Source organism: Barbatula barbatula (assembly GCF_947034865.1).
Source record: "Barbatula barbatula genome assembly, chromosome: 8".
Taxonomy (NCBI): domain Eukaryota; kingdom Metazoa; phylum Chordata; class Actinopteri; order Cypriniformes; family Nemacheilidae; genus Barbatula; species Barbatula barbatula.
In genome coordinates, this window is record NC_136771.1 from 13,399,809 (window position 1) to 13,411,590 (window position 11,782).

Here is an 11,782-nt window from a genome sequence, read left to right on the forward strand (position 1 = left end):
TGGAACATTAAACCACATCATTAGCATACAGGAAAGAGAACTAGGGAGTAAAATCACAGAAGCATTAATCATAAAGAGAATGACAGCAGCAGCAGCCTTGAGTGAATTATGATGAGCCAACATAAATTTGATCTCTGCTCTCATCACCGTCTGGAAATGTCATACTTGTGAACTATGATTGGTTGGTATACACAATATCAATATTGTGACAAAACTGTGCAGTCTTGTGAAGTGATAAATGACACATGCACTACAGTCTATAATAATCAGAGCAAAAACAAGAAAATTTTTACTGAACTATAAAAATATACACTTTACACACTTTTCACTTTCACGTAATTGTACATCATTTTACAGCTTGTAAAATTGTGCAGTTTTTATCACGTATAATTGTCCAAAACGGTAATATTACAGAATTTTTGAGATTCTTTATTAGATTTGTAGAATACTGTCAAAAACCATTAAACCACAGAAAATGATTATGTATATTGTCTATTTTAGAAAAACATTAAATTACAGAAAAACAATAGAAATTTACAAAATAATAAATAATACATGGAAGACATGTAATTTTACAGGACAAAAACATTTATTTTAGTTTTTATTTGTTATTTTACTATATATTTACGTTATTACTAATTGTATATTTTTTTGCAGTGAAAAAGAACCATTTAGTCAAAGGTTCTTTAAAGAACCATCTCTTTTTATGATCTGAAGAACTCCTTCCCCTTCAGTCGGTCTCTCGACGTTGTGAGAGACTGACTGGGGTTTGATCTTGAGAACCTACCTTCTCCGAGATAATTAATTATAAAACGCCAATGGGCCTGGCGAATGGCACGCGCACGCCAGTCTCCGCCCCGTGCATACGGGTATAAAGGAAGATGGCGGCGGTCATTCACTCATCCTTTGTTCTTCGGAACCTGTGTGCTTTGTTATGCAACGCACCTTACTCGACTTCGAGAAACTTTTTCCTGCTGGATTTACGACGCGGAGCAGCGGACTTCTACTTTCGTGGACTTCCCCTGGGCGTTTCGGCGGAAGGCTACAGACCCTTAGAGGTAAGTCCCTCCGGCTACGAATATGTCTCGTAGCTGTGTCCTCGGATGCGGCAGACTCATCCCGGAGTCTGACGGCCATGATACCTGCGTCACTTGCTTGGGGCTCAAGCATGCTGAGGCAGGTTTCACTGATTCGGCATGTCCCGCGTGTGCGGACATGGCAATCAGGGTGTTGCGGTCACGGTTGGCTACGTTCTTTTCGAGCGCTGCCACCACCCCGTCTGCTTCCCAGGCGTCTTCAGCCGCTGTTTCGGCACGGTTGATCGCTTTGGCGAGCGGCGGGGGTGATTCGGGGATTCCTATGGATGTCGCTCCGTCAGTTACATGCTCGCGGACCATCCATACCCCTGCACGCTCACCTGGTTTGTCCCCTATGAGCGGCAGACAGCCGTCTCATAGTGGAAAGACTGCCTATAGGGATGATGACTCCATTTCTGTCGCTGCATCGGACAGCTGCCTGCTGGCATCTGATGCGGAAGACTCCTCTGATCTCCTGTCGTCAGGCAGTCGAGTGCCAGAGGAGACGGAAGCGGAGATGTCGGCCATGCTCTCTCGGGCAGCCGCATGCATCGGGTTGCAGTGTGTGGCTCCACCCTCCCCGAAACGCTCGCGGCTGGATGCATGGTTTCTGGGGTCGGGGCGTGGTCAAAAGCCGCGCCCCGCCCCGGTGCCGTTCTTCCCGGAAGTGCATGAAGAGCTCTCCAAGTCCTGGCATGCGCCCTTTTCGGCGCGTATCAGGCAGGAGGGTTCGGCGGCTGTGGCTTCCCTGGATGGAGGAGCGGCTAGAGGCTACGTCGACGTTCCCCGGGTGGAGTGTGCGGTCGTGGGCCACTTGTGCCCGCAGACAGCTGCCACTTGGAGGGGTCGACCTAGACTCCCGTCCAGAGCATGTAAGCTCTCTTCGACACTCGTGTCGAAGGCTCACAGTGCTGCTGGACAAGCCGCTTCTGCTCTCCATGCTATGGCAATCCTCCAGGTCTTTCAGGCGAAAGTCCTGAAGGATTTGGACGGCGGGAAGCCCGACCCAACTCGCATGAGTGAGTTGCGCACTGCCACAGACCTCGCGCTACGGGCGACGAAGGCCACGGCGGGCGCCCTGGGTCGGTCGATGTCCACAATGGTGGTCCAGGAAAGGCATCTGTGGCTCAACCTTGCGCAGATGAGCGACGCCCAGAAGGCTCGCCTTCTAGACGCGCCCATCTCGCAAGCCGGGCTGTTTGGTGATACCGTGGAGGACATAGCGCAGCAGTTCTCCGCGGTTCAGAAGCAGACCGAGGCGATCAAGCAGATCCTGCCGCGCCGCGACGTGGCCACCAGCAGGTCGTCACGTTCTCGGCCGCAGTATGTTTCCCAACAGCCCCGCCCTTCCTGCGGCCCATTTTGGATCTGCGTCGCCTGAACAAGCACCTGCACAGGCTGCCGTTCAGAATGCTGGCGCAGAGACGCATCCTGGGCTCGGTACGTCACCAGGATTGGTTCGTGGCAATCGACCTGAAGGACGCGTACTTTCACGTCTCTATTCTCCCCCGACACCGGCCATTCCTACGGTTCGCGTTCGAGGGAAGGGCGTATCAGTACAGGGTCCTGCCATTCGGTCTGGCCCTGTCTCCACGGGTTTTTTCCAAACTAGTGGAGGCTGCCTTAGCTCCTGTCAGGGAGCAAGGCGTGCGAGTGCTAAACTATCTCGACGACTGGTTTATCTTGGCACACTCGCGAGATGTGTTGTGCACGCACAGGGACCTTGTGCTTCGGCACCTAGACCGTCTAGGCCTCCGGGTCAACCAGGAGAAGAGCAAGCTCTCCCCCGCGCAGAGCACCTCTTACCTGGGGCTGGAACTAGACTCTGTCCGTATGACAGCACGTCTCACCAACGAGCGTGCACAGTCAGTGCTGCGGTGTCTGAGGTTGATCAGTCAGCATCCCTCGACGTCGCTGAAGAACTTTCAGAGGCTCCTGGGGCACATGGCGTCCTCGACGGGGGTAATCCCTCTCGGGTTGATGCACATGCGGCCGCTTCAGCACTGGCTACAGAGTCGGGTTCCCTGGACGGCGTGGCACGCCGGCACCAGGCGGATTACGGTAACGCCGCAGTGCCTTCGCACTCTCTTACCCTGGTCAGAATTGACCTTTCTCACTGGACGGGTCCCCGACTGCGGTGGCATATCAACTGCCTAGAGTTGCTAGCAGTCCATCTGGCACTGAGGAGGCTCCAGCCCCTCGTGCAGGACAAACACGTGCTAGTCCGGTCGGACAGCACGACTGCTGTGGCGTACATCAATCACCAGGGTGGCATACGCTCACGGCAGTTGTCGCAACTCGCCCGACGCCTCCTCCTCTGGACTCAGCAGGTGACGAGGTCCCTGCGGGCCACATTTCTCCCGGGCTACCTGAACCAGACAGCCGATGCGCTCTCTCGTCAAGGCACTCCCCGCGGAGAGTGGCGGCTCCATCCCCGCGCAGTCCAGCTCATGAGGGAGCGGTTCGGTCAAGCACAGGTGGACCTGTTTGCCTGCCCGTACTCCACCCATTGCCCGCTCTGGTACTCCCTGACCGAGGGTCCCCTCGGCACGGATGCCCTAGCACACAGCTGGCCGCGGGACAAGCGGAAGCAGCCTTCCCCCCAGTGAGCCTCCTTGCACAGGTCCTGTGCAAGGTCAGGGAAGAGGGGCATCAGGTTCTGGTAGTGGCGTATCTGGACCGCACACGGAGCCTAAGAAGCTCCGAGCAGCTCTTTGTCTGTTACGGAGGACAGCACCCGGGGGGGCTGTCTCCAAACAGAGATTGGCGCACTGGATTGTGGATGCCATCACGGTGGCATATCAGTCCCAAGATCGCCCGTGCCCGCTTGCAGTGAGGGCCCACTCCACTCGGAGTGTGGCCTCCTCGTGGGCACTGGCACAAGGCGCCTCTCTGGCAGACATCTGCAGTGCTGCGGGTTGGGCTACGCCCAGTACCTTCGCAAGGTTTTACAATCTTCGCGTGGAACCAGTAGCAGCCCATGTCCTCAACGCCCCCGGCGTGTAGGACGGACTCCTGTTCTGGGCGTACGCCTGCGAAAGCGCCTTCTCCCCTGGCCAGGTGAGACTAGTGCGTTATTTAGCCTCCCTACTTTCCCCTCTCGGGCGAAGTATAGGCATTCCATCCATCACTAAGCATTGCACTTGGTAACAGACTGAGCGGAGCCGTCTGTTAGAACCAGGTCCATTATAGGTAGAGTCTTCCCTGCTCAGGCAGACCCCTGTATTAGGACTAGTGCCCCATACGTAGTGACTCCCCTCTGGGTCGTCCTGTGTGTTGAATTCCTCACTTAGGATTTCCCGATTGGTGAATCTGTGACCTCCCCGCCAGTGGTCTCACACCTGGATTGTCCCCCTTTTCGGGCTAACACCTTTCCGCATGATGTTCTTCCCCGCCGGGGAGACCATGTTAGTATCTCCACATGTAACCTCCCCTCCAGGTAGGATGTGGCCTCCGTAACACACTCTTCTAAGAGGAGAGCAGTGTTTCCCCAGTGTTCGGCTCCGGACAGCTCCTCGCTACTAGAGGCGTGCGCAACTGTCCGTGAGGCCGTCAGTAGAGGCTTCTCAGTATGACCAATACTATGTGGCTGGAAGATTACGTCTCGCGGTAGCACTCTTGTGACTCGCTAGCCCAGTCAGGGTCGCTCCGCTAGAGGTTGTGATGTCGGTGTAAGCGCTGTGGCGTTTAAGATTGATCCCCAGTCAGTCTCTCACAACGTAGAGAGACCGACTGAAGGGGAACGTCTCGGTTACGTCTGTAACCTCGGTTCCCTGATGGAGGGAACGAGACGTTGTGACTTCATGCCACAACGCTGCACCGAATCACTGCAGTGAACGTTCCAGGTTCCTCAGTACAAAGGATGAGTGAATGACCGCCGCCATCTTCCTTTATACCCGTATGCACGGGGCGGAGACTGGCGTGCGCGTGCCATTCGCCAAGCCCATTGGCGTTTTATAATTAATTATCTCGGAGAAGGTAGGTTCTCAAGATCAAACCCCAGTCAGTCTCTCACAACGTCTCGTTCTCTCCATCAGGGAACCGAGGTTACAGACGTAACCGAGACGTTTTCACCACAAAGAACCTTTTTGAAACAGAAAGGCTCTTTGGGTGTTAACGTTTCTTTATAAAACCATTTAGACAAAAAAGGCTCTTCTATGGCATCGTGAAGCACCTTCATTTTTAAGAGTGAAGGTGGCAATTTTGTATGAATTGATATAATGTGATTTGTACAAAACATACCTGTACAATTATTTGAAAAAAGCAAGAATGAACCCCAACACCACGCCTAAGCCTAACATCACAGGGACTAAAGCATATTGTACCCCTACATACAGATTGTATGAATTCTTCCTACTTAGTAAAATTGTTACCGATTGCCATGGGAGTGTGTTCAATTTCTGTATCTTTCGTGATAAAATTTCTCTAATGTGATGCACGACGTGATGAACCAGACAGATTTCAATCAATGCTGCTAAATAACCTTTACATTTGTTTCCTTTAACTGCGAAAGCCATAACATTTTTCACAGTTTTTAAAAATATATTTAAATTAGAGTGGTGTCAGACTTTCAACGTAGAGTCAGATGTCAATTGCAGTGGTGAAATCGAGATGCTCCCTTTGTGTCTCATAAGTTAGTTTTAGCACTGTTCATTTTCCTGGGCTTTGGAGGCAGATGTCCAACGGGAGTATCTCAATGCAAAGCTTCTCTCGCACTTTTACAGAGTCTGAAGCTGGATTTCCCAGGAGCAGTGCTTTCAGTAGGTTTGCCATGAAGTCTGGACGGGTATCTAGGTGGTTGCCAAAGTCTCCGACTTATCAAAGGATCCAGCGGTCTCTGATGAGTCAAAGCACGCAATATCCATGAAAGTGTGTGCATGTGCGTCTGTGTGCGCTTTAACACATAGCACTCTGTTCCTGTTCACAGCCCATCTGCTGCAGTGTTCTTGATCAAATCCAGAGCAGCATGGGGAAGATGGATTGAGTGTCAGATGGTCTGTATGTATGTGTGTGTATGTGTAAAATAATAAAATCTGCTGTGTAACTGAATAACAGTCTGGGAATACATAAAAGAATATACAAAAATGATTATTATGATTCAAATCTGCATGAGGATCGGACGTTCACAACACTTTGTTCAACTTTTCAGAAGGTCAAATTGATATTATCAAGAACGTCCATCCGTCAAAGGCTGTTAAATCTGAATCAACAGTCTAGATTATTCTAGGTATTGAGGAGGCTTTCAGAAATAATAGCATTTGAGTATGAAATCATGAAATGACAGCGTCTCAATGAAAAGGTTTTTGATTTGATGATAACTGACATTCAAGTTTATTATGTTCTTCAGGATAGAATAACTCCAGCTATTTGCTTCATACAGTATGTCCATCAGCTTTTTCTATTTCTATGGAAACACACTAACGCACAACATGTTGCCCCACACTGTTCTGCCCCAGACTGTGCTTCAGTCTCTGCCAACACCTGCACCGATCAATGCTAATCCTAATATCATTTGGTTTGAAAAATTGATTTGCAGCCTTGTTTGCTGGTTGTAAAATAAATTGGACGATCAATGGTTTCAAGGTTGGTCCAAACTCCATGTTCCGTTAACTGACATTAGCTGAGCAAACCTTTATTCATAAAAGGCATTTATGCTTGTTAAGTATGTCTCTATAAAAATACTTTAGCCTCAGACCAATACAATCAGGTGATTGTATATTTCTACTTAAAGCCATTAAAAAGTTGATTGTGGACATTGTGGAGTAAACAAAGGAAACAGATTTTTATCAGATACCTCTGATATGAGTCTATGGTCCTGTGGAAAGTGCCCTTGATTAAATATTGATTTTCTCCACACATTCAAGCTCTTTGTAATGAGACTCATCTAGATTGTCAATCACAGTCTGGGTTCACGCCGCCAACAATCCTCAAAAGCTGTGTCTGTTTCCTAACATTCTGAATCTGGGTCATTTCAATGTTATTGGTGTGATTTCAACACAACTTTAATCTTAGATTTCAACAATCATTATAGTGCTTATTCATACGAAGTGCAGTTGTCTGTTTATAAAACCAGGTTGCGTAGTATTTGCATTATTACGTAAAATGCTAATGCAGGCTATAAATATTGCACATAGCAATGTTCAGGTTTCTGTATGAACACATACAGCTTAATTCAAAGGTTCTATCTGACATTTTTGTTTCTGATTACCTATTCACATTAGGTTTTTTTTAAGATAAAGAAGAAGTACATTTTGTGACTTTTTAAGAAAACAGAAAGGTCTTTTACTCTAACTTGGTTCTAGGAGGTTTACAATGTTAAGCCTTAAAGTCACCAATTTAACTTAATCCCAACAATAAACAGCATGTTATTTCAGCCACACTGTACTTATCTTTAGAGAGAAAGTCATTTTAACGGCATCACTTTCTGTTGAATACAGTCAAGTTCCTACCTAAAATTACCATCTGTAGAAATCTGGACAAAATATTTGGCACTGCCTTTTATGCTTAACTTGAACAAGACAAAAAGTTAATGAAATGAAATAAATGTCATGGACAGCAACTTTTTTATACATGTCAACATTATGTTTTAAAACAAACTAAACCGTTTGTGATTCTTGAAAATTATTGCGTCAGGTAATGTTTTGCAAGATAGAACCTTAATTCCAAGCAAGTGAATACACCGTGTCTACACCGGACGCGACAGACGTGCTGCAACATGAAAACCTGCTTGTTCTTAGCCGGTTTGTTGCGGACAAAAATCTAAATTATAATGGGCTATTATGCATTTCTAATGGTTTTTTTTTGTGTCGTGCCGCTCCTGTCTGGTGTAGACACTGTGTTACAATACATTTAGAGCCTCAGGCTTTTTTATATATGAAAGAGATTTGTTCACAATATAAATTTTATTACATGCAGAAACTTTAAAACTCAATATCTCATAACTGCTCAGAGTTCAGACTTTTAGACAGTTTCATCGGAAGCACGCACAGGCCCGAAGTTTACTTTAATTATGTGTTTAGTTATAATGCCAAAAGGTTTACTTTCTAATAACATTTTATATTACATTAATTGTATTAAATTTAATTAAAACTACTCAACAGTTATAGATTCTTTGCGAAGATCTACCGGAAGTTACGTTTGGGCCACACACCATTGGGTTGAGTTGTTGCCACAAAACCTTCTAAACAGCTAAATCGCCTGTGTTAAAAAAAGTCAGATTAACTCTCACAGTGTATATATAATCCACAGTTTTGATAATATATACACTGTGAGTGTTAATTAGAAATGTTTTAATTCCTAAGTGATGATTTGACTATTAAGGTCTACTAGACTATAGTGAAATAATTATTCATTTTATAATCAATAGAGTACAAAGTGCACTCCAAACCCAAGTGATTGCAATAAAGGCATGGCAAGGAGCCCTTAGCTATGCTTTCATTGCTGCGAGCCGTACGGTAAGCTTCACTCTGCGTTTGCTGTAAATTTATGGCTCCCATCTCTGAAGTGTGATTCCACAGGCTCTGCTTTTGATTAAGCACCGATGTGTGCCTCATCAGCACTATCAGAACAGCCATCTCTGCGGCTGTCAGCAACACCCACACACCCAAACAACCATGTTCACTTTTGCTCTCGTGCACACACAGACATGCCCATTGAGGTAATATATCTCTTTCTTGGCTGTGAGTGAGGTTGGCCATCATTTGAGGGAGTCCGGACCTAGAGTGGTAGGCGAATTAAAAGAGCTGATCGTTGTTGACACCGTGTTCAAAACAAAAGGAAAGTCTGTCTGGCATGGAGTTTGTCTTAGTCTCATCTAGGATCACGCAGACAGACAGCGCTGTCGTTTCTGTTTAAACGACTCAATCATCCACAGGGCCGTTCCCGCACAACACCACATTTGTTCGGAGTCTTCCATGGTTACTGTTGTATTATATTTATTTGCTCAACAAAAATATCACAAATCATGTTAGCGGCATTACGGGTGATTAATGTATCGCCAGTGGAATACAACAAGGTGTTGCCACGGCAACTGGCTTGGGAAAATAAATAATTCAGAATGTGAATGAAAACATTCTGTGTTAATTTGCCATGCTGAGTTAATCCTTAAAGAGATGTAGAAAAACACAAGCATTAATCTGGTACTTTGTCATAGCGGATCTCCTAAACGATTGTGGAAATTCACTCAGTAAGCTGAATTTTCGCTCGAGGCCATCAGAAGGCTAGAACTGCATTGTTAAAAAAATTATGCGGCTTTGCTGTCAGCTCTGCTACCGCTAGTCCAGTCAGCTACAAATCAGCTATTTCATTGACACGTAGGGTTCTTGGAGTGCCTATAATGCAGCGGACAAAAATATCTTGTTTTGCTGCTATTTTGTTATGGAATTCATTGCCAGTAATCCCAGTGCAGACAACATGCATAATCCATATTAAGCAGGATTTAGACAAGGAAGAAAATGACTCGACGGCGCCTGACAAACAGGGGCAACATGGATTCAGTGCTGTGCTCCACAAAAACAAAGTTTCAAAACATTAATCCTCATGGAAGAAGATTGAAGGGCCCCAGATATATTAAACCATAATCTCTTTATCTCAGGAGCTTCCGACAACGTTGGGAACATCACCACATCACCGCTCATTTTAGTAGATCTAATTTAATGGCGAAGTGTTTCTTCATAAAAAATATATATTGCTTATATTGGATAGCATCAAATATACAGTGCTACAATAACGTCTCCCTGTGCTAGGTACTGATGGGAGGAAACAGCATCAGCGCTGTGCCATAAAACTGAGAGTAATAACTGCACATCTGTTCTCATAGACACAAAAACATACTCGGAGGAACTATGATACATACACGTGCACTTGTGCTCACACATATATTTTTAAATCTAAATGGGCACTTACCACACAATGTAGAAAACATATGTGTATTATGTATTAAACGGCTGTACGCACATATAAGCGATCCTCTAATTTGTCTGTGTCCTGCTTTCTTATTGGATCTATCAGAGACGACACTTGCGAGATAAAGACAACAACAACAGGCTTGCAGTAATAGCCAAAGGTCCTGGAGAAGCACAAGGCAGGCAGAGCACATTCTATTAGATTAAACTGGACAATCGCATTACATCTCATTGATGTTGACTTCATTATCTTCCAAGCAAATCTTATTCAATCGTATTTAAAGATCGTATTTAAATGTCATTACAAAAGTGTACTAAATACCGAACGCTCATTTTCATTTCAGTCGGACAACGCAGAAATTACAGGAAGCTATTATCCTTTGAACCACATATTTTTGTAATGATTTATCCTGGCAGCACTCGTCCATGTAATCTTCTAAAGTGGCTCGGGATATGCGAAGGCCACATTGCAACACTCGCAAGAACACATTGCACCTTAAAACATGTTGCACTTGGAAGTGTTGCCAAAATGAATGAAATAAACAAAAACATTACGATTTTTTATTCGTTGTGGTGCCACCACATTTCTTGTGCGAATTTCCAGGAAGGGCGTGTTAAGCTGTAAGTTACATTTGACTTGCTTTGAGTGTGTGTGACTGTTCTTGCAAAGAGTTCAACTCCATGCTACACGAGATTCTTCTTCCCAGAAATACATACTTTAATAATATTGTAATCAAACAATAAATAATAAAATCAAAGCTGTGCTTGATGAACATGAGCTCAGAGCTTTGTAGAAAAACGTATTCACACAAGATGATAATGAAAAGAAGCTGGATCAAATTCTCCATCACCCAAGTAAGTCTTCCATGTTTGGATTTGAGTGGTCTCTATGTTAAAGAAGACCCCGAAAAGGTTTGCTGTAGAGTTTCTGGAAAATGAGTGTCATCAAGCTAAAGTAGTTGGCACTACTTGACGGGTGCCTACTAAACAATTATAGCCATAAATGAGAGTTAAGGCCATATTGCAGACATTTTTTTAAATGTCTCTTATGGGATGGACCAGTTGTGAGGCAACCCATGGGAAAGTGAGAAGAGGAAATATCACATCTCCCTCAGGTTTTTCAAAGTGTGAACTATTTTGATACATATTTCATCTACTCACGCGTTCAGTCCCTTAAGTCATCTATTCTCTCTTTCCCTTGCAGTCCCTCGATCTTTTGCCTCTCTCGCCGAAGATTTCTTTTCTTCCTGATGCCTTTTCCCTTCCTCTCCCTTTCTCTCAACCTCTTTCAGTATCATTCTCCGGTCACTCTCTGGAGCATCATAAATGTGTTGCAAGCGGATCGAGTCTTCCCAAACTCCCCAGCCCCCACTTTTTCATTCTCCTTTTCTCTTCTAAATCCCTGTCTCTGGGTCACCAGAGTCCAGGAGCTCTCATAAATCCTAAGGCGCAGTTCAACACTTCAGCAGGGAAACTAAAGACACTTCCAACCAGACCGTTTTGTTTTCTAAGGCTTTCCGTGAAACAGTTCAACTCCAGGTGCAACATGAAGAGCTCCATTGATTTACTGAGACACTCGCTGTATCATTTATACTAACATTAGGCCTGGATTCAATTCACATTCAAATATATCTGACTTAATAGATTACGATGAAGCGGCATTGGCAAGATAATCATTACTTTGAGGTTTTTACAATGTGTTATTGCAGGTTGAGGAATAAACTGAAAACTCCCTGTTAAAGCAACATTTTGGAGATCACTGTTCGACTCTGTTTTGAGTCATTTTTAAAACGATAAATGTAC